Source organism: Engystomops pustulosus, chromosome 5 (genome assembly GCF_040894005.1).
Source record: "Engystomops pustulosus chromosome 5, aEngPut4.maternal, whole genome shotgun sequence".
NCBI lineage: Eukaryota > Metazoa > Chordata > Amphibia > Anura > Leptodactylidae > Engystomops > Engystomops pustulosus.
Genome location: NC_092415.1, coordinates 178,733,324 through 178,761,252, shown reverse-complemented (window position 1 = coordinate 178,761,252; position 27,929 = coordinate 178,733,324). Strand labels below are relative to the sequence as shown.

At 41.5% G+C, this 27,929-nt stretch overlaps 1 long non-coding RNA gene across 1 annotated transcript; it reads right to left on the bottom strand.

Annotated features, from left to right (window-relative positions):
• LOC140133580 (uncharacterized) lies at window positions 1-27,895 on the bottom strand. Its single transcript, XR_011855928.1, has 3 exons — window positions 27,807-27,895; window positions 1,339-1,390; window positions 1-867 (listed from the first exon to the last, which is right to left on the bottom strand). It is a non-coding gene; the product is annotated as an uncharacterized lncRNA (long non-coding RNA).
• Between the last annotated feature and the right edge of the window lie 34 nt (window positions 27,896-27,929).

Below are 27,929 nucleotides of genomic sequence, written 5' to 3'. Positions count from 1 at the left end.
TTTACAAAAACCATGATGTTCATAATTAAAGAACAGCAACTGCACAGAGAAAGATTATAACAAAATTTTCTGAAGGTTGCACCAGTCACCAATCAGTAGGGAGTACATAGGCCTTAGAAGGACATCACTAGTCTCTCACACGACTCTGGTGGAATTTTGGTCCATTCCATTCTCTTTCACAGTTCTGGACTGTTAGGGTTTCTTGGTCATAACTTTGCCACCAAGGATCTATGAGTCCCTGGTTTATTTTGCTTGATTTTAATGGTGGATCTCCTTAAGTATTCTAGGTGCATTGGAGCTTAGAAAAAAACTTGTACACCACCACTTTTCTAAAATATATTACATTACAATGTGACATTCAAAAAAGTTTTGTTCTACACACATAGTAACTAATAACCGATTACAAACAGGAGATTGAGACCCTTAAATTTGTCCACACCTCAACTTCATGACATCTCATAGAAGCAGTAGTGGATTATAATATAGGCAGTTTGGATGGTAGCCCAGGGCCCAAGCCTTCTAGGGGGCCTGTGGCCACCCAAACCACCCACCAAATTTTATACTCAGAAGGAGCTTCACCGATGAAATCATCAATTTCCCAGGAGCCATTTTGGGACCTTTGAAGGTCCCCCAAAAGTCATGAAACTGCAAACTGAAGGTAGGCAGAAGGGAAACATCGATTCAACTCATACAGAGACACAAACTGTGAGTGAGCGAATACCATCCTGCAAAATAGTTACTGTTTTCAGAAGGGAAACATCCTCCATTCCCCAAGAAGCTTGATCCTAGTCCCATATGTAAGAAGTGACTTCCAGACTTGTAGTGGCTATAATATTTATACAGCCCAGGGGCAGTCTTGGTACGTCCCTGCTTAGAAGACAATATTAATGAGCAGTGATGTAATGATTTAATGCAATAGCAAATCAAAATGGGAATATAATACAAATTCTGAGAAGTCAGAGCAGAGAAAGTAACATCTGAATGATAATTGTGTAGCATGAGAGCCGGGTGATGTTGTGGTGTCCTGGGAGCAGACTTAGATTGATAATAAATGTACTCTACCTAGCTTTCCCATTCAGTATTGATCTTTTTATAGTCCAACTGTTAAGCTGTGTTACAGCATGTAAATAACAGAACATTTAATGCAAAATCGAACAATAAATCTCCAATGGCAGCGCAGTCAGGAGAATTAAGAATACACTGCATCATCTGGTCACACGTTGAGTCCCTTAGCAATCATTTTGTGGTCTTTATTGCTCGAGGCAAAGCCTAGTTTGTTTTAGTTGGGATATGCCCATATCAACATAGACATATGTGATGGATGGAGGTAAATCTTACCTCCTTCAAAAGAGGAATTTGTCACCCAGGGATTCCACTTAGATGTCCTCTCCTATATTAGATGTCCTCTCCTATAATCAATGGGAGAACCAGAATGATTATTTTGCAACTCAGAATTGCATGAGAATGTTCACACACTTAATATGTAAAGTGAACTTAAAAAGAAAAATATAATCACCTATCATAATTCTACTTATCATGTTCTACCCAGGCACCCAATACACTTTTGATTCGAAGTGCAAATTAGTGACTAACACAAAATCATACATGCAACATACCTCCGAGTTCTAACCATACAAATCACCAAGGCGTATGTCTACTTCCATGTACAGCATCAACTTCCCCCCACCAAATACCAATATATTTTCTGAAAGTAACACCTATCACATTGTCAAAATTCTACTCATCGGGGCACATTTACTAAGGGTCCACGGACTGCGATTCCATCAGGTATTCCTGAATATTTCCGTTTTGCGCCATTTTGGGCCGAATTGCCCTGGGTTTTTGGCACACGTGATCAGATTGTGGCGCATCGGCCCCGGCTTGCAAAATGTGTCACAACATCAAGCACTCACATGCACCAGGAAGAAGAAGGTGAACTCCGGTGGACCTCGGCGTGGAAGCGACACCTGCAGGAAATTGGATGCACCGGACCCGAATCCTCGTCGGACAATGCAGAGCGGGATCACGACAGGACTGGGTAAGTAAATATGCCCCAGCATGTTCTGATTCCACTGGTGCTGGATGATAAATCTGGTGTAATAAAGACTTTGGAGTTATACTTTGCTATACTTATACTACTATACAACTTATACTTAGTCGGTCTAGTTTACTGCAAAAAACTGTTGCAAATTTTGGCCATATTTTGCAAGCTAGTCCGCGCCTCTTACCTGTCTTACAGTATCCTTGGATGTGCGCACACAGGCTTCAGAAGATTTAAAGGGCCAGCGCATTGTTAATTGGCTCTGCCCATTTCCCAGAGTTCTCTGCTGCTATTGCTTTGATCCCGTGCGGCCCATTGTGACCACCTGCCTGTCCCTGATTCTGCTAGAAATCTGTGCCGCAACAAATCCGACCCGCCTTGTGGTGGGCCCTGGTGAAGACCAAGTGCCACTTAAATCATCGTTCGCAGTGGTCCAGTGGGTCCACTACCCCTGGAGCCTGACAACCATTAACAACATTGAAATTAAATGACAATTAATAACATTGTACAAAATTAAGATTTGTCTATTAAGTGTGGTGGATGTCTTCTTACAACAAGTGCAACAGCCAAGAGATGGTAGTTCAGACCCAATGGGGGTTCAGAGGATTTTGCTAAATATAAACCATTGTCTCCAGTTATCTGGCCAATAAGTCCCCGGAGTGATCACCTTGTCCTCCCTCACTGAGGCCACTGATAAGCTGAATTGGCTACATGACCACCAACACTTCCAGCCCTACCAGAGCTGTAAACATGGCCGTGGCATAACGGGGACAGTGACACAGACAGAGGTTAGTGAAGTTTCGTTTTTGTCTTCTATCTAACTCAGCCCTTCAGGGGTTTTCCGGTGAAACTTTTTAATTATTGGTAGAGTTTTACTTTACTTCATTTGCCCATAAAACGCCTTTAAATATAATTAGAATTTAACATTTCAAATTTCTGCTAAAATAAAAAACAGCATTTTTGTGGTGAGTGACCCGTTTACTTCTTCTCTGGTTTTGGATTGAACATTTTAAATTATTTGTAGAAATGATGACTGTGACCATATTTAGATATCAAAGTTTCCAATACGAAATAAAACTCATTGTTGGAATTCGGCTACTCACTAGGTTGCCCTGGGGTAATAGGCTCGTTGTACATTCACATATGTTCTAATCTATCAAGGTAACCTGCTCTGGGATTCTCATTTCTTCGAGAAAACTTCAAAGTCAACTTGTCAATTTTCAATCCTCTTTCCTGTTTAACAACACCTGAGAATATTGTAAATCATGGCAGAGATAAAACACTATGCATCTGCTATTAGGATGCATCACCGCAGGCCTCACAACCTGGCTATATATCTATTACCACTGCGACATCCCCTATATAAGTATGGAGCGCATTTTCCCTTAGGCAAGTCATTTAGTAGGAAAGAAATTAAACTTGCATTGAAGACCTACATCTCAAGCCGTGACAAAATTGTCACATCCAGATGTTCCTTTTTACTGCATATTTATTGGACCGAATTGTCTCTTTTAAAGGGACCTTGTCACTTGTAACTAGTATTCCATCACTTTTCTGTTAAAGGGATTGTCCGAGAGCGTTAAAAAACCCAGTGGTGGCTGGGAGGGGGGTGGTTAAAAAAATAAACATGTACTTACCTCTGTGGTCCCTTCCGGCGTCCAGCGCTGCCATCTATCCGATCCGTGCCTCATGTAAACAAACAGGGGCACGAAAGCCGCGCTGCATTCAGCTTCCGGCCCATCAGCTCATCAAGGGTTCCATGCCCCTGTTTGTTTACATGGGGCACTGACCTGAAAGGTGGCAGCGCTGGATGCCGGGAGGGACCGTGGAGGTAAGTAAATGTTTATTATTTTTAACTAGCCACCAATGCGTTTTTTAACGCTTTCAGACAACCCCTTTAAAGTGCCAAGCTGTGCCTTATATTGCTCAAGCAGATGCCCCATTTTGCTAACAATCCATTTAAATCACATATTGCATTGTATGTAAATGAACTGCTTGATGTCAAGGATGGGGAGACACTGAGCAATTAAATGAATTGATACTGCCATATAATATGGAGTGCCTTGCAATAATACATACTTTGAAAGGAAGAACAATAGGCCCTATTCAAGTTCTCCAACAGGCCACATGGTACTACACTATGTAGGGATAAGGACAGGCTATAAAGCATTACCATATATTTTATCATTCTCCTCCCTACCGTGGTTTGTTTCAACTCTTTTAATAATACATAGGGGCAGATTTACTTACCCGGTCCATTCGCGATCCAGTGGCGCGTTCTCTGCGGTGGATTCGGGTCTGGTCGGGATTCATTAAGGCAGTGCCTCCGATGTCCACCAGGTGGCGCTGCTGCGCTGAAGTTCCCCGGAATGCACTCAAGTTCACCGGCCTTTTTTCCGAATTCGTCAGGTTTTCGTTTGGCCACGCCCCCCGATTTCCGTCACGTGCATGCCAGCGCCAATGTGCCACAATCCGATCGCGTGCGCCAAAATCCCGGGGCAATACAGGGAAAATCAGCGCAAATCGGAAATATTCGGGTAACCCGTCGGGAAAACGCGAATCGGGCCCTTAGTAAATGACCCCCATAGAGTTATGAATCGACTTAAAGAGGACCTGTCATCTAAATTTTCGGCACTAGGAGCTGCTTACTTAAGTTAGCAGGTCCTAGTGCCGATAAATTGGGTGACAGGTCCTCTTTAATTTCCAACAAATAAGTGTAACCATCCTTGGTGTAACGGAGTGTCCCTTCTGGGACGTAACCATAAGAAACAATTGGCTACTGAGCACGTTCAGTTGGTTGACCCAAATGTAGTGCAAATTGTGAATATGGGAACAATCGTCTCGGTCATCTTTTGATATGGGATGTGTTTTATTCCTTCTCTCTAAGCACTAATGGAGGCCTAGCATGCATGATATTTTTGCTTGGTTCCCCTAAAAAGTCCTAATATATTTATTAAATAAAATATTTTTTCTTATATTTTTTATACCTGCAGCCCGTTCTGCCTAAGGGGAGCTTTGCAATAGCTCCATCTTTAATTTATTTTATTTATTTTGTATGTGTCCCATGATCAAATTCCCTACATGTATTTAGTATTTCCTCTGAGCCCTGAGTAAGAATCACAGTAGTAATGAGCACTGTTAGGAGTCACAAGAATAAATCAATAAACAGGTTATCAGCATAATGATGCATGCTCACCTAACAATTTGATTGACACAAATAAAGAAATCACATGATCGGACTTGTGGATCACATGATCAGACTTGTGGATCACATGATCGGACTTTTGGATCACTTGATCGGACTTTTGGATCACATGATCGGACTTGTGGATCACATGATCGGACAGGTGACCAGATCGCCGCCCCCCAGGATAATGAATGGCACAACTTATGTGTGCCTGAAAGGATGCTACCTTGGTGGTCATAGCAACAAGAATCTGGAGGAGGTGCGGTGATTACACACACTAACACGAGACCTGATGACATAGGTGTATATGATCTGTTTAAGAATGGACTATTTTCTCTTGTAGAGTTGTGGTGATTATTTATATTTGTATGTTTTCCACTATATAATATGAATATGTATGTAATTGAGGTATATTGCTATATATTATGTAAATTCATAGGGCAGAGTGCATGAACACGCCCATTGCCGCTGTTACACAAAGAGAGAAGAAAGAAGAGGAGCTGCAGGGAGCATCAGGAGCACCGGAAGCTGAGTATGTAAGTTTTCTCTTTATACGCCGAGGGGCTCCAGGGGGCATTTCATCAGTAGAGGAGTGGCTGGCTGCATGGGGCATTTCATAACTGGGGTGGATGGCTACATGGGGCATTTCATCATGAGGGGGAATGCCTGGCCGCAGGGGGCATTTCATAACAGGGGGGACTGGCTTCATTGGGCATTTAGGCATCAGTGGGGGGGGGGTGGCTGCATGGGACATTTCATCCGTAAGCTGGTTGAATGGGGCATTTCATTACTGCAGGAGGCTGTGACCAATTCATTTCCCACCCTAGGCTTATACTCGAGCAAATAAGTTTTCCAGGTTATTTGTGGTAAAATTAGGGCCCTCAGCTTAAACTCAGGTTGACTTATACTCGAGTATATACAGTATATTTCCACAGAGATGATAAGGATTTTGATGAGTTCTTAACAAAATGCACCCACACTTACATTCCACTAAAGGTATCCTGGTACTTTTTCTTGTTTGTCTTTTCTTGTTTGTTATTTCAAGAACATCTTATGCAAAAAAAAGTCACCTAAGTTGTATATATTGGAGCCTTATTTGATTCAAAAGTAATGTGCATCTTACCTTAAATCTAAATCTACCATCCAAATCAAGCATGGATATATTAGGGACACATACTAATAGATCCAGGCACCATGACTGCGGTGCTATACATGGCCTCCTTCCTTCTAAAATCAACTTTTAAAATTATGCTAATGATAATACTGGGGCGGTTCCCAGAGCCCCTCCTTGCTGCAGATTCACAGGCTATTAGAATGTCTCACCTTGCCTTTATGGTCCTGTTCTTCACTTCCCCCCTCCCTCTGCCTGAAGCACCTATTATTGCAGCACACAATGGGAAGGAGGAAGTGCTGTTTGCACATTGTAACCGCCTGTGAACTTTCACACTCATCAGGATAATTTTAAAAGATGATTTTAGAAGGAAGGAGGCCATGGATAACAAGCTTAAAAAGATTACCATAGTCACAGTGCCTGGATCTATGATTAAGTGTTCCTGGCTTATCCGTGCTATCCATGATTTTGATGGTAGATAAAGATGAAAGTAGTTAATTTTGGCAGAAAAACTTACATAAACTTCTGTTAAACATGGACTGTTTTATGACATGCTAAGTTAAACTTTAATCTTAGCATTTTCATTAACGCTTACGGTTTGTACTTCCAATGTTCCAATTTAATTAGTATTCATGTTTTATCCTTTGTACTTCATTTGCATACATTTCGCTAGAAAAGGAATAAACTGTGTTCAGATGATTGCTCATTAAATTTAATGATGAGTACATTACGATTATACCAAGTTGGACGGATGTTTGAATATCCTTAATAATATTGGTTAAAAGCTGATTGTTACTAGGGTCGTATTTTTGCATTTTTGGACATTAAATTTGTTTTGCGTTTATCAGTAAAAAGGCAAATAAACTTAGAAAAGGAAATAATGGAAACAATAACTTGTCCAGCCTTTTTATATGGCAAAAAGAAAATGTTTTACTCAATTTTTGGCTTCTTAAGCATTTCATAAAAATTGAAAAATCTCTTTTGGACTTTTAGTAGGGCTGTTTGAGAAAAATAAAAGTAGCAAAGAAAAATATAAGCTTTAAATAGAAGTATTGTAAATATTTCCTGTTTGCTTCTAATGGTTGGAGACCATAACCATATAAAAGAACTAGCACTGGTTCTAAAGTCTCCAAAATGCTAACACAAAGAAATTGAGATGAAAGTGACAAAAAAAAAGCAGCTAAGTTATTCAGGACATAAAAGCTCCAGAGCTGTTGGGAACGGATGAGTCACTTTTTTATAACCTCTCGTAGTTCAGTAGCTCCACTCGATTCCCCAGTCATCATGACTCATCTTGGGGAATACAGCATACGCTCCACTACAGTAACATACTGTTGTACCGCTCCATTAGCATTAGTAACTTTTTTGTTACTTTTTTTTTTGTTTTGGACTAACTTTGACATGAAATAATAGGGGATTATTATTTTAAGCGAAATTGTATTGGAAGTTAATTCTACAGAATATTGTAAACTAAAGTTGACCCAATAATAATTTGGATTTGCAGGTAGCCATCATGAATATATAAACTAGATACATCTGATCAAAGTGGGACTTCTTAAATTTCTTGACCTGTAAGTTAAGGGGTTATTATGGGTGGGTTCACATCACGGTTTCTGCCATACGTTGTAAGGACACATTAGGGCAATTCCAAGAAGTCCTTACAACATATGGCACACATGTATTCCACTGTAAGCTTATACAGTGGGATACGTTGCCGGGGGACCCCTCCTCCCACCTGAATGTGTGGGGGGGGGGGGAGTCTACATTGTCAGCAGCCGCCGTTTGGATGCTGTCGATGAACGGGGTGTTTCCCCAATGATGTCATTGGGGCATATTTATCAAGGCCTCTGCGCCATCTCAGTGGCATAGAAGCCCTGAAATAAACGCAAATGCTAGATTATTGCTAACACTTGCGATTAGCTGCAGCCGGCGACTTTTCACACTGCCTGGCGTAGAGATAAACGATGCACAAGAACCCGGCGGATACATCAAAAAGCTTCAGCCTCTTGATGTATCGTGCTGCGCAAGTGCACTGGCGTATGATAAATATCCCCCATTGTCCTTACATGGACAGTGACATCACCAGGTCTCCCCTCCTGCTGAGCGACGCATCTGCTCAGCAGCTGGGGCTCCGGGATGCAATATGTTGCATCCGCTCCCGATAGGCTTCTATTGCCTCTGCTGAGTGCATGTGTCGCCTAGCAGAAGAGAGCAGGATGCCTTTTTCACCAAATACAATGCATACGGTCAGGCAGAGGCAACAACTATGCCTCCGTCTGCCACTATGGTGGATATTTATTGTGCGCTGACATATGATAGCCCGGCCGCTGCATTTTTTTGCAGCGAGATACATCAAGAGTAGAGATGAGCGAGCACTAAAATGCTCGAGTGCTCGTTATTCGAGACGAACCTTTCCCGATGATTGAGTGCTCGTATCGAATAACGAACCCCATTGAAGTCTGAAAGAACACTGAAGAACACTGAAAGAACACATTGCAGATGTACATCTGCTAACTTATCCGAAGACACACATGCAGAACGTTGTTCTTCACAATAGTATGTGAAGAACAATATGTGTGAAGAACACGTTGCAGATGTTTCCATACATCTGCACTGTGTTCTTCACACATATTGTTCTTCACATACTATTGTGAAGAACAACGTTCTGCATGTGTGTCTTCGGATAAGTTAGAAGATGTACATGAACATCTGCAAACTTATCCGAAGACACACATGCAGAACGTATGGAAACATCTGCAACGTGTTCTTCACATATATTGTTCTTCATATACTATTGTGAAGAACACCATTCTGCACGCGTGTCTTCGGATAAGTTAGCAGATGTACGCGAACATCTGCAATGTGTTCTTCACTTAAAAATGATCCTGTGTTCACGGTTTTCATTGTATTCTTCACTGTTCTTCACTGTCTTTTCTTAATTAAATGCTCGATCTCGAGCAAGCAAAATACTCGTCTGAGCAACGAGCCTAATACTCGAACGAGCATCAAGCTCGGACGAGTATACTCGCTCATCTCTAATCGAGAGGCTTCAGCCAGAACTACTCCTTGACAGGAAAGCTCCTATTTGTCAAATAATTGGATACTCTGCCAAATCAATCTGATCAGCTGCTATGAGAAGGTAAGTTAAACCTGAATGATTGATGTCCTATAACATAATATTTCAGAGGTCTTCATTTACAACTGGGTGCTTATTTTTTTTTCATATAGTTGTTAACGATCTAAAAATCTGATTGCTCCTGAAGAGATACAGCAGCAAAACTCACATCAGGGAGCTACTCTCATACTGTCATAGTGTAAGGACCTTTTATATCATTTAGCCATAAAAAAAGGTTTTGTGTTGGTGCCAGTGACTGAATTTATAGGACTTTTCCAGTGCATCATAGTGCTTTTCAATACATAGGTCCCCTTTCTAAATGCCCTACAAAAACATTTATACAACCCTAGTGGTATTTGTATCTTACATCTAATCTGTTACTCAGCCCTTTTTTTTTTGCTATTCTTTTGTTTGTATAAATATTTAAAAAGGTCATTTCTGTTTGACTATTGATAGTATATCAAAGAATTGTATTCATTTTTGTCATATATTGATGGATCTCATCATCTCATCTCTTTTTTTTTCAGATACTAGTACAATGTTTGGAAGGTAAATGAAACTGTATGTAAACCCTCGACCCTGATAATCTAACTACACCGTCAGCTCACAGAACTAGAGAAATCACGAAGTGTCTGCTTAAGAGAGTCCCCGCCTACACTCTGGAATATTACACTGACCATATAACTGAGTTATAGGAGCTAAAACAGCAATAAAACTGAGTAAAATTGTAAAATAAGGGGTTAAAAATTATCTTTATTGTTTAAACATCACTAGGGATTGAATTTTGAGAATTTTCTTACATGGGCAAATACCTTTAACAACATTTTAATCAGATAGGGCGGCTTGGTGGCTGAGTGAGTAGCACTTCTGCCTTGCAGTAGAATCCCACCCAGGTTAACATCTGCAAAGAGTTTGTATGTTCTCTCTGTGTTTGCGTGGGTTTCCTCCGGGTCCTCCGGTTCCCTCCCACACTCCAAAACATACTGTTAGGTTGTTTAGATTGTAAGCCCCATGGGGACAGGGACCAATTTGACATGCTCTGTTCAGTGCTGCGTAATCTGTGTGCGCTATATAAATAAAGAATTATTATTAATTATTATTAGATGGAAGTCTGGACTGTGATGAGATCATTGCAACAACTTCAATCATTTGTTTTACAGCTGTTTTCCGTTGTAGATTTGTTGGGTTGCTTGGGATTACTGTTGTCCACTATGCTTTTCAGTGGGTACAAGCTGTATGTGCAGATTTGCTCTTTTTGTTTTTTCCAAGAGGTTTCTCTGTGCATAATGGCCAAACATCTCCACTTTTGCTACCTACTAAACTGTCATGAGCCTGAACATTTAACATACTAATAGAGGCTTGTAGAGTCAGTTCTAGGTCTTGTTTTCTTTGCAGTACCTGGGGGTGATTTTGCTGGGACATCAGCTCCTGGGATGATGGTCAGCTAGCTTGAATCTTTTTACTTCTGACTTATTTCTCACTGTAGAATAATGTGCTTCAAACTCTTTGGAAATGTACTTATAACTAGAGATGACCGGCCCGACGGTCAGGTTCAGCATTCGACCCCCTGACCCGAACATATTGCTAGATTGACGGCCAAATAGCCATTCCAGAAAATTGATGCCTGTGCGACACCCCCCTGGCCAATCATAGCCAAGGCTAGTTTCTATGAGCATCAATTTGACAGATTAGCCGTTTGGTCTGGGTCAAGCGGCTGAACCCGAACAGGTCCGCTCATCTCAATTTATAAGCCTTTCCAGAGTAATGGAAAGAGACAATTATTCACCGCTATTTGAGTAGATTACAAACTATTACTTTGCCTCTACTACCGCAATGTGCAGGGATACAGCAGGTACGATGATGGCACCATCCTGCCTTGCCCCCTTCTGAGAATTACCCAACAGTGGCAAAGGAGAGGATTGAAGAGGAACGGGAAAGGTAATTATTATTATTTTTCTTATTAAGCAGCAGCAAGAAAAGAAGGAAAAGAGGGGGGGCACAATATTAGGGGGGGACTACTGAGTGAGGGCAAATATGAGGGAAAGCTGAGGGGGTCAGAATAAGAGAAAGAGTTGCTGGGGAGAACAATAAGAGAGAAAGTTGGGGGGTACAATTTCAGTGGGGGCTAGTATGCAAGTTGGGGCCCGTATGTGAGTGGGAGCACAACAGGAAAGGGTGCACAGTATGTGAAGAGCTAGGGGCACAATTTCAGGGAAGTTAAAATTTGAAAGTAAGCTGCAGAGAGCAGCAAAATTAGAGGGGGTGCTGCTGTGGTAGCACAATAAGAGAAGGAGCTTCTGGGGGCACAATAATGGAGGAAGCTGATGGGAGGAACACCATATCAGGGAGAGATGGAGCACTTTAAGGGGTACTTATACTGTGTTGAACTGTAGTAAGGGCAGAGCAAAAGACGTGGCTTAGGGCAAAAAATTTCCCTCTTTCTTTGCTATAAAAGTTGGGAGGTTTGGTTAAGGGTGTTAGAATGTGGTAATATGAAGGAATTTAGTTTCCAAAGATTTTCATTATTTAAGACATTATAAAACTTATATAAACTTGGTACCTCCGGGATCGTACTGACCCAAAGTAAAGAGGATGTGTCATTTAGACCGAGTATAAAAACCAAAGAAACAAAACCTGTAACAAAATGGTAGAACTGTGTTTTTGTCAGCTTTCCATGACTGTGTGTGACATTGTATGGTTTCATGAGAAAGTACAATTTGTCCCACAGATAGGAAGCTTCTGTACGGCTCTGCAGTCGGAAAATTAAAAAGGATTTATAACTTTTTTACCCACATTTTTTCTGATGTTTTCATAATCTATCTTTTTAATTTCCTAATTTTAAGTTATTTTTTGTAGTATGTTTAATTATCCCTTGACTTTATAAAACATTTTCTAAAAACTCTTTAGTTAAACCAAAGCTACTGATGATAATGGGACTAGCTGTTATCACAAAAAAGGGGATGACAATGCACTTTAGCTGAATACTAACTAGACTCCCTATCACTAGCTTCCTGGATGTTCTGAGGCATTGTGGGAATGTTAGTAGTTAAGTTTCCATATCTCTGGGCTATCAGTTAATCTGGTGTCTATTAAAGGATTAAAGGAAACCTAACATCAGGAAACTAGCTCAAGGTAGATCCGATGGTAGGTTCCTCCTAATATCTTTCTCTAAATTTTTAAAATTTCCTAACCGGATATAACTTTATCTAAGTAACATGCAAATTTTTAGCAGAGACTACTGGGGCTTGGAGTAGCCTTTCTTGGCTATGGGAGCAAAGGCTACTCCACGTCTCAATAGCCTATACTGTCTAACTTCCTTCCACATCATAGATGCGCTCCTGTCCTTGCGCACAAGCTGTATTCACGCCACCAGCTTCTTCAAGCTCTGCACATGCGCAGTAGCTCCTTCAGTAGCCGGTGGCAAAGCCCATGTGCATTACGTGGCAGCCGCAGGCACAGAGCAGGAGTTTCTGCACATGCGCAGAGCTCAAAACAGCCGGTGATGTGAATAAAGCTTGTGTGCAAACAGAGCTGGACAAGACTAGTTTAGTTTAAGACTGTTGAATTCCACTTTTAGACCTGCTTTAAATTTAGATTTTTGGAGCACAGACTATTTTCACACTTTTTCTGGAGACTGCGCTGTTTCTAGAGGCCAAGCCCCCTTTGTTAGACAAAGTTTGCCACTTTTACAATTCAAGTCTTGATAAACATGTCAAAAGTCTTTTAGACTGTTTTGGTGCAAATCTGCCAGAAAACTGATGCAAGTGATTAATGAATTGCGCCCAATAATTAAGCTAGCCCCTTGTTGTATTTATGTACAATGACTTTAGATGGAAGGCAGGGAAAGGCAACCGCATCATTTGTAATGTGTGTAGGATAGTGATGTATAAAATGCCTCTGCTCCACTGCTTCCCAATTAAACACAGACCATTTATAAGATGGCATTTTATTCTCCTTGGGTACTTGTTGGGTCAAAAAAGAAATACAGACTTTACTTACAAATGGACCCAATTCTGTTGTTTTGCTTTTCAAAGTAATTTCCAGACTTGGAAACAAAGAGTAATTTAATGAGCGCAGTTAGGATTCCGAGCTGAAATGTACTCAATCTGGACTGCAGAGTTATGGTCATGATTATGACTTGGTAAAAGGGAAATGGCACATCCCACGCAGAATTTATGACATTTATAGTCAGCAGCTGTGTAATTGTACAAAACGAAATCATTCTTTTTCAGTCCTACAATGTCTGTTCGGGCTGGTGGTGGAATACCAGAGCTTTGTTTCTTAGTTATAAACTTGAATTGTTATGTAGACTTTACTTATTAGATAAAGAAAGTCTGCAAGATACAGGCATGTACAAAAGAATTATACACAGGGAAAAGGTGTCTCTTCACTAAACCTATCACCAATATCATCAGCTGACTCTAAGCTCTTGATGACAGCAGTGATATGGCTGCAATGCAGAATGCAATGCAGAATACTAAGTTTGGGTTTCCTCCGGGCCCTCCTGTTTCCTTCCACACTACAAAACATAAGATTGTGAGCCCCATGGGGACAGGGACCAATTTGTCATGCTTTGTGCAGCGTAATATGTAGGTGTTATATAAATAAAGAATTATTATTATTCTTTATTACACCCTTGAAATGAAAAACCTTCACATTTTTTCTAGGTACTCACCAACATTATTTTTACATTATTTATAACAGAACTACTTTGTGTCAAGCCATGGAAGATGCACAAGCCTGCTCTTCCCAAAACCTCTGCCTCTGGGCCCTTTGCTAAATTACAGGTAGACAAGCAGGTCCCCAATCTGGGTTTTTGCACAGAACAGAATGACAAATAAACAAGAAAAATAGACAGACCAATTCACAACCAAGATGGTGGCAAGGTACACAATCATAAGGCAAAGAATAGTCAAAGCTACAAGCAAAAGGGTCAGAAAAATTAGTGTTGTATACAGATAACAAGAATAAAAGAATTACCCAACAAGTCACCAGTGAGTTAAAATGGAGTCCCGATACACTACCCCAACATCTGATTGGTTTAGCTGTCTGTAACTCCAACATAACCCTAGCTCAGAGAGGAAGTTGTCAATCCTCTTCTTAGTGACTGACCCACAACTGTAGGGGTTACTCATGCAGAAAAACCTCAAACTACCGATAGTATATCCAGGAGTTCTAACATCTTGCTATTCTTTCTGTTAAATAATGAAAACATGATGTAAGGCAACATTCCAATAAAAAATACAGGCGTCCGTTCCCGCATCAGTATTAATTATTGCATTGTTCTCCTTCATAACATTACAATCAGAATAATCCAATAGAAAATTTTCTGGATAATCCAGAAAACCTTATTTTGTGTGAACATGCTCCAAATCATCCTGGACATTTTTTGTAACTAGTAAGGAATTCTCCAGTCATGAATTTTCAATCCCTCAGATGCCATGGTAATTAAAGACCATGGCATCTGAGAGGTCAGTAAATGAGAAGGTTTCCAATCAGCAGTCATCACAGCCAAGCACCTTAGCCTGTTACAGTAAGTTCCTATTATAGGGGTTGCCCAACTCCTATAGAATGCTGGTTTAACGCAACACAAAGTTCAATTATGAAACTAACTAGCCCCTACGAGCCCCTCTAGGGGTCAGTTATTGATGTGACATGTGTATTAAAAAAAAAAAAAAATACAGGAGAATTGTCTAAAGGTCAAATTGTGTGTGGAATCTCCCCAATAATTTTTAAAAAAACACACAAAATTAGCAATTGCTATTGCCAAAGAGTATAGGAAGTGTCCCCTGGAAGTGTCCGAGGACCTCAGCTTCCACCAATATCACTTAACCCCTTATCACCGACACTAGTTTTCAGCTCAATGACCAGACTTGATTTTTCAAATCTGACATGTCTCACGATAATTGGTTATAACTTCGGAACGCTTTAACATATCCGGGTGATTTTGAGAATGTTTTCTCGTGACACATTGTACTTTATGTTAGTTATAAAATTTAAGTGATAAGTTTTGCGTTTCGTTCTGAAAAAAAGTGAAAATTTGGCAAAAGTTTGTAAAATTTCTTCATTTTCCAAGTTTGAAATATTCTGGTTTCCAGACAAGATGTAAAACTACCCAAAAAGTTTGATAATTAACATTTACAGAATATCTGCTTTACGTTGGGATGATATTTTATGCTTCCGGTCATTTTTCTAGGATGTTATGAGGTGCAGAACTTTAGGTGCGATTTTTCTTATTTTTATGAAAATTGCCAAAACTCACATTTTGAGGGACAACTCAGCTTTCAAGTGACTTTGAGAGGCCTAAATAATAGTAAGCAACACCAATGGAAGTATATAGGATGCCACAGTAACTGAATGGATAATAAATCATATAATTACGTACTCAATTCAAAAAATCGAACATAACTTTATTTAATCGGCCATCAAAAAACATACGGTTAAAAAACACACACATAAAAACCACAAAAGATGTGGCGGTGGTCATAAATAATGCAGTATATGTTAAATACATCCAGAGTAACAAACACCAGTATACACAACATCAGGCTATAACCAATAATATTACCCACCAGGGTGTAGTAGGTAGCCCACAATTGTAAAGGTAGTAATTCTGACCACCGCCACAGCAGCCCGACGCGCGTTTCGAGGTCGCTTCCTCTAGGGGGTGTGCTGTGGTGTGGTAGGTGCCCAGTATATATATCCCCGGCGCAGAATGAAATAATACCTCGGGGCCAATGGAGATGCAGGACAAGATGGACCGCAGGTGAGTGAATTAGCGCATCATCGCGGTCTCCACACGCGCCGTCCGGAGGCGGGGCCAGGTTCCGAGAGACGAGTGACGCGCAGGATTTGCGTCATCGTGACCCAAAGTCCAGCGCCGCCATCAAGACACGCGCATGCGCCGAAATGATGCGCATCCTGTTGGCACAATTTCAGTCCAATATTTACATGATAGGTCCAAGCACTTTAGTATAATATTAAATATACTCCAAGTATGAATTATATTATTGCACTTCAGTATTATTCCAAGTATGAATTATATTACTGTCATTTGGATATATGGAGCCATACCCACTCTAATTATGCTCTTTGATTATTGCCCTTACCCTTGCCAGGCTCCAAGATGGCGACAGGATGCGCATCATTTAGGCGCATGCACGCGTCCTGATGGCTGCGCCGGACTTCCGGTCACGCAAATCCTGCGCGTCACTCGTCTCCCGGAACCTGGCCCCGCCTCCGGACAGCGCGTGTGGAGATCGCGATGATGCGCTAATTCACTCACCTGCGGTCCATCTGGTCCTGCATCTCCATTGGCCCCAAGGTATTATTTCATTGTTCTTTCCCGGGCGGCGCCTAGTATGACGCGCCACTGCTGACGTCATACTAGGCGCCGCCCGCGAGAAGAACATGGCGGCGCCCAGCACGCTGAAGCAAGAAGAGCAGCCGGGAAGCCAGAAGAGGAGCTGCGATGACATCGGGGGAGCAGCGCTGCCCATCGGGGCCACCGGAGGGTGAGTATATAAGTTTTATTTTTTTAGTCCATTTTTTATTAATTTTTGGTAGTATTGACTCGTGTATAAGCCGAGGGGACGTTTTTCAGCACATTTTTTGTGCTGAAAAACTCGGCTTATACACGAGTATATACGGTATTTAATTATATTATAAAAAGATTAAATTTTTTTTAAACTTTTTTTACATTTTCTACTTCTTGGCTTGAATAAGCGATCATCCGATCGCTTATTCAAGCCTTTACACTGTAATACACTTGTATTGCAGTGTATAGTGTACTATAGTGCTGAGCATGCTCAGTTACACACAGCCGGGTCCTGCCAGGAGGCGGAACCCGGCACAGAGAGGAGCCGACAGCCCCAGGTAAGAACCCGGGGCTGAGGCAGGAGGGATCAGATCCCCCGGTCCGATCCACGGAGGACACACTTGCAAGCATGACCGCGGCGTGTAAGGGGTTAAACACCCGGGATCTGAGTTTTTCCGATCCTGGGTGTTAGTGCCTGGTCTGGGCTGTGATATCACAGCCCGACACCGGCACCAGCGAGACCCGGTGTACTGAAATCTTCTTCTGACGCGCCGCCGTAGAAAGGCGTACACGTCAGAAGAAGTACCCTTAATGACCGCCGTAAAAAGCTGATACGGCAGTCATTAAGGGGTTTAACCGTTCAACACAGGGTGAAAAAACATAGAAATTAAAACCTAACTTTTAATATACCGACTGATAAAATTACACTTATTAAAACTTAAAAAATGAATTTATGGACCATCTCCAGCCAATGGAGCACACTTCCCCACACATGTAGGGTTTCCAACAAACCAGTACCTACTTGAACCTGGCAACAGACTGAACTCGAATGATCATACAATACGGAAAGTTCTTACCAGTTCACGGAGGGGGGGGGGGGGGTGCAGATGCGGGATGTCGGTCAGGAGAGTATGACACGGGATCCACCAGGTCAGGAACAGTTGACAACACTGCACCTAATAGTCCCTATCCATACCTTTCCCTGACCCCAAGATATATAGCTCCCGCCCTGACAAGACGGTCCCAGAGTGACCCTAATCCTAGGATCACCCTAGTAGGCCCTAAGTAGTTCCCAACGCGTTTCAGGGTCCTGAAAAAACTCAGGATCTGTCATCAGGGGAATATAAATGCATTGTCCAGATGGGGAACGATAATCTCCCCACTGAACAGTACCGCCGTGCACGTGGACAGTGGTCCTATGTAAAAGTGCCGCAGCCAGGGTAAAGTGCGTCCCAAATATAAAGGGTGTGTAGTGCAAATATTGACCAATCCTAAGGCTAATTGCCCAAACAATAACACCTGTACTTACAGAGGGGCGGGCTCAGTTGAACCCACTCCATAGTGCTAATCCTCACCCATCCTGGTCATCATCGTGCTATGTCCGCAGAACCGCAGTCCTGGCAAATTCCATGGAACAAATGAAGGGGCTACGGGACCGCCACCCCCAGTCTGAGGTCCGCCCCTAAGTGTGTAACAGCCAATCAGTGAGGAATTGGAAGAGGGGGGGGGGAGGGTGATACTGCCGCCCATCAGTTGCCATGGCGGCGTGTCAAGCTCCTAAAGTAAGAAAACAATAAAATTCTTGCTAGCGCTCCCTGATGGTGCAGCGCCAGTGTAAGGCAGGGTATTAAGTACAATTTGAAACCCCAGGATGCCGAGGTTACAGGTTTCCTTGCAAAAACGATAAGTTGAGTAGCCCCTGTCTTACAATTAACAATTCTACTACTTTTTAGTACGTATTTGGTTTCTATGACAGAGCAAACAAGACAATATAGTAGGTACACCCTTACATTTTTATCAGTAACAACTAATGTACAGGAAGAGGAAAAGAAAAAGAAAAGGACACAGAAGAAGGCGGCCCAGGCTCCTAGCATAGGCAGTCTGCTATTTAGCTCAGGCCTTCAGATGAAGCTTACAAACATAAGGTTGTCGTTTAAGCCATTTGGAGCCACAGTGTGACATCTGTAGATCCATTTAGTCTCTCTTTGGAGGATTAGTTTGTCCCAATCTCCTCCCCTTGGGCTTGGTCTGACCAGGTCAATTCCCATAAAGCAGATTTCATCCACGTTCCCTCTATGGCACATATTCATGTGACGGGCTATGGGATTGTCTCTGTTGTGGCGTATATCACCTAAATGGTCTCCAATACGTTTTCGCAGTTGCCGCTTGGTTTTACCAATGTACTGTCGATCGACAGTTAATAAATGCCCTGATCTCAAACGGTTTACCCGTGACGTTGGCTGTAAACGACTTTTCAACCTGTACTACTGCACAGGCCACACACCCACTACATTTGTAACTTCCTTGTATGCAAAAGTTTAGCCAAGTCTGTTGGGGTTTATTGGCGAAATGGCTCCTCACTAGGCAATCTTTCAGAGAGCAACCTCTTCTATATGTAAAGAGTGGTGCCGGTCCGATGACGTCCTCTATGTCAGGGTCCATTTTAAGGATGAACCAAAATTTATTCAAAATGTCTCGTACCTGTGTCAAGAACTATCCCCTGAGAAGCAAGACAACTGTAGCCAATAAACAGACACCTCTAAATCCCAGATAGTGAACCTCTCCTCATGGTCATTGACACCGGAAGAGATGTGCCTTCTCAGTAAGGGACTTTCCTTTGTACAAGATAGAGGCAATGACAATTTCGAGACTGTCAAAGATCTCTACCTCTTTGCTAGAAAGCTTAAGTGGCATAAATTTCATAAGAGAAAAGACTCCAAAACTAGCAAAGAGTTCCGGTCTCCATGCGTTTTAAAAAGTGTAATTTTATCAGCCGGTATATTAAAAGCTAGGTTTTAATTCTTACGTTTTTTCACCCTGTGTTGAACCCAATAATTTTTACAAGTCATTTAATTTGTTACAATTTCAAATTCCAAGTCAGGAATTCTTTAGAAAGCAAATATAAAATATCATGTCAAATATCTGAACCAAAATTTTCCTATTTACATCAAATTACTAATGGAGTAAGAGGCCTTTCCAAGCATAATGATTACGACTGTCAAGAAACCTGTCATATATCAAATAGGCTATCATTTTGACAGCTGGAACTTACGGAGAATAACCTAGAATTGTAAAACTACATCTGGCAACTAAAATTCCAATAACTGTCAAGGGCTGGTGCATTTCCAACTCATTTGCGTTCAATAATTCAGCTGGAAATTGACCATCTACCATAGAGACTGAAAATCACTTGACAGAACGGTTTAGCATCCCAGTTAATAACCCTGTTAATGCTGATGAAATTATTATGTCATACCACATTGTACAAATTACAAAAGATATGGCTTTAACACTGCAACCTTGAGACCAAGCTGATACAAAATATGTTAAAACTAAGGCCCCTTCCACACTTGCGTTTTTCATGCGCGTTTTCTGCGCGTGCTTTTGACATGCAGAACTTGCATTGCAAGTTTTTTTAAACGCGCGTTTAAATCTCGGCAGGTTTTACTTTTGCAAGCCACGCGCGTGAAAAACGCACCATACAAGTCTATGGAGATGCATAAAAAACGCATTGCACTCTGAGCCACATGCAAGTGCAATGCGTTTTTCACGCATCGATTGCCATTGAAAAGATAGAGCTCAGTCCTGAGTCCTTGCACGCGTATTATCTGTGCGTGAAAAACGCATTGAAATTGCATTGAAAATGCACATGAAGAACTGAGACACTGAACAAACTGACTGAAAACTGATTGCAAAATGTCATTTTTCACTGACCAAACCCTGATCAGACTCTGACTTGATCTGCAACGCAAGTGTGGACAGGGCCTAAGGCTTTTTTCACATGAACGTGTGCTGCGCCGGGGCAGGGGCAGGGGCCGTACTTACAGGAAAAGATAGAACATGGCACGGCCAGATGCCCTAGACATCCATGTGTACGGATATCTAGATATTAATTGTGCGGCCTCCATAACGCTTACGTGAAAGGGGCCTTAGAAGGCCCTATTCGCTGTGACCTGAGCGCACAAATTGTGTTTAGATCAAGGCCACAATAGAGGTCTATGGCACTCGGTTATGTAGTGAGCATACGGTGTCTCGCCGCACCATGACCAAACTGGTGGCCACACTGCTCAGCTTTCAATGGAGAGGGGAATTGGTTAGGAACCCTCACCCCTCCTCCCTCCCTCACCTGGCCGTGTACTAACCCGGGATCCGTGCAAACACGCGGCTGTATGAACAGGGCCTACGAGAACATATTAAATAAATATAATAACATAATAATAGAATCTGAGCGAGTAATCTTTATGCGGTTCCTCAAAAGTCCATCCCTAGTCTAAGACATAACGTGATGTCCAGCTCTAGGAAAGGATATTTACATTTTTACAACAAAAGTTTTTCGTCAGCAAAACCATCCACACTGGAACAATTTCATTTAGCTGTTATCATTTCTGCCCTAGGGACATTTTTAAAGAGGACCTGTCACCTAAATTTTCGGCACTAGGAGCTGCTTACTAAAGTAAGCAGCTCCTAGTGCTTGAACAAACGCTGCAGTGTTAGAGTGATAGTGTTACCGGAGACCTCCGATGTATTCATGAGGGGGAGGTCCGAGGCGCTGCCTCTACCCCAGACCGCCCCGCTCGCTCCAGAGGCCGGCAGTGACTGCCACGCCGCCTCCTTATGAATACATCGGACAGCTTTGCGAGCTATCCGACAATTACACTATACCCCACCGCAGTGTTTGATAGCATTAACGGAGGTTTCCGGTAACGCTATCACTGTAACACTGGGGCGTTTGATCAAGCACTACTTTAGTAAGCAGCTCCTAGTGCCGATAAATTGGGTGACAGGTCCTCTTTAATGATTTAGCTGATAAGAATCAGTGGGGAGAACTGAATTCATACAGATTTTGGTTTGTGATATGTCGGACTGAAAATATTGTAAATGGACAAACTTTGAGATCCAAAAGACAATCGAATTAAGACCAGAATAACAGAATGTATGCCTTGTAAAGTAACCCGCAAAAGGAAGGGCTGATAAATAATGCAAAGTAACTTAAAAAAAAATCTTAACCATAAGGAAGGGCAATGAGTCCTGGAAGAATAAAATGTTTGTACAGAGCCCGGATCCTGTCTAATCCAGTATGTCTGTGATTATATAAAGTGACAGAAGCATTTGAGAAAGTCTACATCTATAGATCTGTGGCAATAATCCAAGATGGTTGGAACAACTTCGCTGCCATGTTCCTTTAACCCCTTCACACTAGGACGTAATAGTACGTCCCTGCGGGAAGATACTAGAAGCACCGAGTGTCAGCTGTATACGTCAGCTGACACTGCGCTCTGACACTCACAATAGGAGCCGGCTCTGATCACAAGTGTTAACCTCAGAGCATCACTGGTTCAAGTTTATACAAGAGTTATAAAAGAAGTTTAAACATTAAAATAAAAAAAAAATATATAAGCCCCTAAATGTCACTTTCCCATACAAACACTTAATAAAGTATAAAAACTCACCTTTCCGACTTCTTGAAAGTGCTTTATCATACGTTGAGGGGTGTAGTTTCCATAATGGGGTAATTTACTAGTCTAACTCTTATTTAGGCCTCTCACAGTCAATTGAAAGTTGAGCAGGTCGCTCTAAATACAGGTTTGAGCGATTTTCTCCCCAAAAATTTGAAAAATGGCAAATTCTGGGCCACACAATTTTCACATCATTAGGATTACATTCAATTTAAACTTCCATCAGCACTTTTTTTTTAACGTTCATTTCTCTTTTTGCTTCTCCATTTTTTAATCCCCTTCTTTCAAAAGTAAGAAGTCATCTCCTTTATTCTTTGGTTCAGTATGAATGCGGACGTTCCAAATTTATATATTTTTGATGTTTGTATAACTGTAGAAAATTGTTTTTCAAATTTTCAGAATCACCAAATTATGATAACCGGACACTAGTTTTTTGGGGGATGAAATCGGGGGTGAGGTGTCTTTTCTTTTTTAAGGACCAGCTGATGTTTCCATCAAATACAATTTTAGGTACTTTTTCATTACATTGTTTATGGGCAATTTTAACCCCTTAACGACTTGGCCTTTTTTAGCTTTTTCACTTCCATTTTTCACTCACCAACTTCAAAAATCTATAACTTTTTTATTTTTCCACATAAAGAGCTGTGTTATGGCTTATTTTCTGCGTAACAAATTGCACTTCATAGTGACAGTATTTAATATTCCATGGCGTGTACTGGGAAGCGGGAAAAAAAATTCCAAATGCAGTGAAAATTGTGAAAAACCACATTTGTGACGTTTTCTTGTGGGCTTGGATTTTACAGCTTTTACTCTGCGTCCCAAATGACATGTCTACTTTATTCTTTGGGTTGGTACGATCACGCGGATACCAAATTTGTATAGGTTTTATAATGTTTTCATACATTTAAAAAAATTAAAACCTCCTGTACAAAATATTTTTTTTTTATTTTACCATCTTCTGGGGCCAATAACTTTTTCATACTTTGGTGTACGGAGCTGTGGGTGGTGTCATTTTTTGCGAATTTTGATGGCGTTTTCATTACTATAATTTTTGGGACTGTGCGACCTTTTGATCTTATTATTAATTTTTTTTATATTTTTCAAAATGGCAAAAAATGCCATTTTCGACTTTGGACGCTATTTTCTGTTACGGGGTTAAACATAGTGAAAAAAACATTATCATATTTTGATAGATCGGGCATTTTCGGACGCGGCGATACCTAATGTGTTTATGATTTTTACTGTTTATTTTTATATCAGTTCTAGGGAAAGGGGGGTGATTTGAATTTTTAGGTTTTTTTATTATAATTTTTTTTTTTTAAACTTTTTTTTATTTTTACTATTTTTCAGACTCCCTAGGGTACTCTAACCCTAGGTAGTCTGATCGATCCTATCATATACTGCCATACTACAGTATGGCAGTATATGTGGATTTTACTCCCCATGCATTACAATGTGCAATTAGCACATTGTAATGCATGGGTTAAAACGAAGTAGCCTCGGGTATTCGGAACACCCGAGGTTACCATGGCGACGGATCGCCGCTCCCCGTGACGTCATCGGGGAGCAGCGATCCACAACAAGATGGCGGCGCCCATGCGGCGCCATCTCTTTGAAGCCGCCGGCAGCATTGCCGGCGGCGATCGAGGTGAGAACACTCGCGATTGGTGCTAGCACCGATTGCGGGTGTTACCGGTAAGCCTTTGCTGCAATATGCATCAAAGACTTACCGGCTATGGAGAGGGCTCGGCCCGCGAGCCCTCTCCATGCACCGGGAACCGGCGCGCGCCGTACTAGTACGGCGCGCGTCGGGAAGGGGTTAAAAGCATTTTGCAGTTTACAGAGTAGAATGTACAAGATTATTATATTTTTACAGTTGTGCATTTTACAGTACAAAATTTTTCATGTGTGGAAGAGATATCTGATGGACATGTGTGCCATGGTTGAATTTAAATGAATGGTTGCACTAAACACATTGGGGCAGATTTACTTACGCGGTCCATCGGCGCGTTCTATGTGGAGGATTCGGGTCTTCCGGCGATTCACTAAGGTAGTTCCTCCGACGTCCAAGTTCCCCGGAATGCACTGAACTTCACCAAGCCGGGCCGAGTGCAGGTAAGTGCGTGTCCAGCGACATATTTATTTATTTATTTTTTAAATGCGGCGGTTTCTCCGAATCCGTCGGGTTTTTGTACGACCACGCCCCCTTATTTCCGTCACGTGCACGCTGGCGCCGACGCGCCACAAACCGATCGCGTGCGCCGAAATCCCGGGGCAATTCGGCGCAAAACGGAAAAATTTGCATAACCCGTCGGGAAAATGCGATTCAGGCCCTTAGTAAATGACCCCCAATGTGCATTTTCCGACGATCATGCACTGTGCCTCAATTCACCAAGATTGTGCGCCCGATATCCTGCATGTGTCACTTCCCACTCAGTTCTGGCAGAGTTCACCTACTTCCTGGTGCATGGAAGTGCATTGTCTTCCGACACAATTTGAAAGTTAAATCTCGGGCTCAGTCCGAATCAATCGGATCATCCGACGGCACGCGCCCCCCCCCCCCATTTCTGTTGCGAAAGCCACGCCACAATCTGATCGCGAGTGACACAGTCCCCACTAAAATACCCATCACAGTGGTGCAAATCCCAAAAACGTTGGAAAATCCATCGAAAGTGCGTCTGCGGACCCTTAGTGAATAAGCCCCAATGGCCCACATTTATTAAACTATTTGCACCTGTATTTATAAAGTGGCTATGCCAATTTAGTTGCGGCTGCAATGTGTCTGACAAGACAGAAATAAAAAGTGCACCAAAAGTGGCGCGTTAGTGCTTAGACCGTGCGCCACAATTTTTCAGCATGAAGAAATTGCACCGAAAAAAAAATGGTGCACTTTGTCGAAGCAGATTCATGAAGAACGTGGCACAACTTGCACTCTACACAGGCTCCTCCCACCTCTCCAACGGTGTTTGCTATAAAGAAAATGTAGATACACATACCATAGCATAGTCTATTGCATCCAATAAAATACTTTTTATTGTCTTATATTCACAAACAAAATTAGTAAAATAAGCATGTATAACATTCCAAGAGGACGCCAATCTTTAGTGCCTGACTTTGGGTTTCACCTGAATGGCTTCTTTTGGGTCATGTGTGGCATCTGTCCTAATACTCAATTTATAAACCATAGTATTTCAAAGTAACAATATTCCCATATTACATATTCAATACATATAATTATTTCTAACACAATTGTACCCAACGTATAGGAACAAGAATAAAAACAATATTTCCAAAATGTACACAAATTCAAAAAACCTTACTGTAGAAACTTTATATAGAATTTTTTATATTTTTCAAAATGGCAAAAGAGTGCCATTTTCAACTTCAGGCTTTTTCTGTTACAGGGTTAAACGTCGTGAAAAACCATCATTATACCTGATGTGTTTATGATTTTTACTGTTTATTTATATCAGTTCTAGGGAAAGAGCAGCGATTTGAATTTTTAGGTTTTGTAATAATTTATTTTTAACTTTTTTTATTTTTACTATTTTTCAGACCACCTAAGGTACTTTAACCCTAGGTTGTTTGATCCTACCATGTACTGTCATACTTTCATTACAATTGGCAAATAGCACATTGTAATGAAATGGTTAAAACGAGACAGCCGGAAGAACCCGAGGCCGTTATGGTTAACGATTGTCGCTCCCCGATTATGTCACGAGGAGCAACGCCTTTTTTTAAACCGCTGGCAGCTTTGTCAGTGGCAATTGACGGGTGTTACCAGTAAGTCTTTGCAGCAATATGCCTGTGAGCCCTCTCCACGCACCCGACGTACTATTATGGTGCCCGTCAGGAAGGGACCTCTGCTACCAGGATAAAAGACTGTATGCAAACGAGCCTAAGGGGGCTCCAGGTTCCATTAGCACCTATGGAGTTTGGCACCCCTCCGGGTCATTTGCATAGTCTTATCCTGGTGGTAGATGCCCTTTAATCTTCACCGGTTCACCCCTCCTGTGTGCCTTCACCTTTTACATAGTCCAGAACTGCACTAAATTATTATCCAAATTAGGTTTCTTTTTAAAAGCTGGGTGGCCTAGTGGTTATCATTAGCCTTGCAGCGCTGGGGACCTGGGTTTAAGGCCCAGCATTAACATCTGCAAAGAGTGTGTATGTTCTCTGTCTTTGCGCGGGTTTCCACCGGGTCCACCGGTTTTCTCCCATACTCCAAAACATACAGGTAGGATGATTTGCCACATGGGGACAAGGACCGATTCGGCAAACTCTGCAGTGCTACGTTATCTGTGTGCGCTATATAAAGTACCATTTTTACCATATTTAATATGTGGCAATACACTAGGATTCATTACTTCTCTTCTGATGTTTCCAGAATGTTCGGCAATTGAGTTAATTCTACATAACTCTTCACACACAGGCATACAAAGGCACCGATAGTGGTCTGAGGTCAGATCTTAACTTTAAAACCCGCGAACAGTATGGAAGAACTAGAGACATTTGGTCCATTGTTTTGGTATTGTCCTGCTGTGAGGACTTTTTGGAAACTCTTTAAAATATGTAGAATACGTTCCAGGAGAAACTAACCTGAGGAGAGGAGACTTTCATTACTATGAGGAAAAAGCAAAAATATCTGTACACATTCCAATGACACAAGATGGAAGATACCTGTATCTTTTCAACGGTTGCAGAAAAACAAAACTAGCGGGAAAATGTCAATAAGTGAAATATGATTGTAAACAGAAAATTCTCTAATCAAGAAATGCGGGCATGTATACAGAAGGTTCTCCTAGGAAAATGAAGAATTAGAAGCTGGGAGGTTATCGCGTCAGAGGTTTGTAAAATACTCAATGAGAAAACTGGTTTTTATATGTATATATTGGATATTCTTAAACAGGTGATAAATTAAAGACACCCAAAGACGCGTAGATTATTAGTGCGTTAAAAGAAAAAATTAAAAATACATATTTCAAAAGCAAAAAAAAAAAAAAAATAATTATGGAACTCAGACCGACAAGTATGAGACGTCAATGAACATGCCCAAGTGTTTAGAGCCTTTTAAGGGCTGGACAGAAAGGGGTTAAATGCCACCACTTAAAAAGTAAAAAAAAAAATTTTTTTACCTATAACACAAGTAACCAAACTGCTCCTTAGATGGAAAAATAAAGTTATGGATTTTTGAAAGGGAACAGAAACAGAAAGACAAATATTAGAGAGGCATCTCCTGCATTGCTGAGCTTAGATCTGATCACTATATCACACCAGGAGGCAGAGACCAAAAACACACACAAAAAATATATATCTCAAACTGTAGCAATAAGAGGTCACGCTCCATACATTCCCTTACATAAAAGGCAAACACTTTCCAGCAGTAATAACACGGATGACAGCGGCCGCCTCCTTCCCGCTACACGCTACACAGCTCCGGACCCCTCAGCCTCCCGCGCAGCAGTGAGGTAATCGCGCGCCA